Source organism: Ananas comosus, linkage group 19 (assembly GCF_001540865.1).
Source record: "Ananas comosus cultivar F153 linkage group 19, ASM154086v1, whole genome shotgun sequence".
Taxonomy (NCBI): domain Eukaryota; kingdom Viridiplantae; phylum Streptophyta; class Magnoliopsida; order Poales; family Bromeliaceae; genus Ananas; species Ananas comosus.
This window is the reverse complement of record NC_033639.1, coordinates 4849789-4852531: the sequence shown is the minus strand read 5'-3', so window position 1 is coordinate 4852531 and position 2743 is coordinate 4849789.

Below are 2743 nucleotides of genomic sequence, written 5' to 3'. Positions count from 1 at the left end.
GATGAAATCTCCGCGTCGAGTAGAGAGAGGAGGAGAAGAGATAAAGCTGTATGATTGGGGCTGGTAGGCCCCGGGGCTCGTATAGAGAAGTCTTTGGTGAGGAGCTGGTTCTGTGTTGTGCGAGAGTGACTCTAGTGTCGCTGAGTAGCATGTTTAAAATTCCATCTTAGTATTCCAAATAGAGGATTGACATGCCAAATAGCAATGAAGACAGGTGGAGAATTCAGGACAAGGTTTGTCGGCTAGAGAGCGGGTCTCGGAAAAGGTTCGATATAGAGGTAATCTAGATCAACATCAAAAGTTAGGGAATCTGATTTGTGGTTATCTGTAAAAAAGAGTCACATAAAAGCTGAATTGTTTAAGTTGAAAAATAAAGAACAACAAGAGGAATTACGGATGATAAGAATCAAGATCAAAAAACACTATATTAAGCAGCAGAAGCAAGTGGTTTCAGCAGAAAGAATCAATGGAAATGAGATTTGTCTTCAAAGTTACGAATAAAACACGCAGATAGAATAAGTGGTCTTATGGACGTCCGCGTGTTATCCTTCATACTGTAACGATAAAGAATAGTTCTTGATGTAACAAGCTAATTCAAGGTGAAAGATGTATTGATGGGAATCACTCTAAGTGTACAGTTGATTGGAATTGGCAGTTTGCTAACGGATGTTCGAATGGAGTAAGTGAGGAACTAATATCTAGGTTCGAACATGTTCCGAATAAGGAAAAATCTGATCTTATTGGGTACACATTGATGCTAAGGCTTTTAAGTATTCTTCAGCTGATGAGATTAATGAAGGACATCTTATAGTGATGAAGCCAAGTGTCCCGCATGTTTGATATGTTCTTACAGGGTTCCATCTGTGACAGGTTAGCAGCGGTGACTTCTTCCTCTATACAGATTCGGATAGAACTAGATATGCATTATGCGACTGCGCAAGTATGAGTGAATATGGTATGATGAGAGATTGAGTGAGAGAGGTTAGCTTAATAGTCCAGAGTTTAGAAAAGTTGAATTTCTACGAGCATTGTTCTTAGCAAACAAAAGAGAGTCAGTTTTAAGGACCGTATTCACACCAGAAAAAAGTTACTCTGGCACTACATTCATTCTGATCTTTGGGAACCCTCTCGTACCCTCATAGTAATGGCTAGATATATGTTGACTTTTATGATGACTATTCTCAGAAAGTGTGGCGTATTCTTTCTTAAAAAATAGGATGAAGGTGTTTCAATTACTTTCAAGCTGAACAGGTCCAATGATTAGAAGCAAACTGAAAACAAGATAAAGAGATTAAGACTAACAACGGTTTGGAATTCTGTTCAGCAGAGTTTGAAGAATCGGCAAGAAGGAAGGGATCGTCATGATAATAAAACCCCGTAAAGGCATACTCCACACAGAAAACGGGTGGGCCGAACAAATGAAAACTAGGAACTCTTTTGGAAGAGCTCGTGTCATGCTCTCTAAAATTGCTGGCTTAGCTAAGAGTTCCTGAGGCAAAGCGTCTCTACGACATGCATTTGCTAAATTCGTCCCAACAGTCACAGCTTAAAATTTTTATTGGGCAAAACTCAGGATGAAGGTATGGTCTGGCAGCCTTTCTGATAATTGATTATTTTGCGATATTTGGTTGTCTGCGTATGTTCATGTCAATGAGGCAATTAAGAACGCTAGGGCTAAAAAGTGGCATTTTTATTGATATGCAACGGGGTTAAGGAATATAGATTGTGTGTCGCTGGAACGTTAAAATTAATTATTTAAGAAATGCATATGATGAGTCTGTTATGTTATATCACTAACTATAATTCCTTCATGAGACGCCCGAGTTGCTACAAACAGGTGGAGGAGAGACGGATGGTATAATTCAGTCTCAGATTCTTCTCAATCAGAGCAAGTTCAGTCAACCGTACACCCAGTAACAGAAACCCACAGTTTAGGAGCTAGAGCATTGCAAAGGCCGAGAGCAAGGAGTAGATCAAACCACCGCGAGATACGGTTATGAGGAATATGGTTCTATTTGCTTTTACAAGCGGCACGTCCCCACAAGAAACATAAGAAAAAGGCGAACCTTCCACATATAATCAAGCTATTTCCTAGCGCCATTCTGCAGAGTGGTTTGTACAATGACATGAGGAGATGGCAGTCTCTCATAAGGAAATTGCACATGGGGAAGTTGGTAAAACGCCTACCAGCCAAGAAAATTATTGCTGGCAAGTTGGGTCTTTCAAGAAAAAGTTTGGAATCCGCCAGTGTGGAAGATACAAGGTACAAAGCTCGTTTAGTTGCTAAGACTACACCAGGTAGAAGGTGTTTGACTTTAATGATATTTTTCACCCGTTTGAGTATGCGTCTATTCGCGTTCTTTTATCGTTACTAGCCATGAAGCGACCGCATCTTGAGTAGCTTTTGATGTTAAAGCACTTTCTACGTGGAAAAACTTGAGGAGCAAATTTATATGAAACAGCGGAGAATTCATTGTTGAAGAGAAGGAGAACCTGTTTGCCTGTTAAATAAATCGCTTTCTAGCTTTAAAGCAGTCTTCCCGACAAGTATAAGCGGTTCGAACTCTTTCATGACAGTCTAGATATTCAGTTGTGTGTATTCAGAAAGCTTTGATAAGAAATCTTCATATATTCTATTGCTCTATGTCGATAATATGTTAATTCCTTCAGCACATATATGAGATTAAATAAATTGAGGCTTTCTTAAAGAAGTGAAGTTTGAATGAAAAAATCTAGGTGCTGC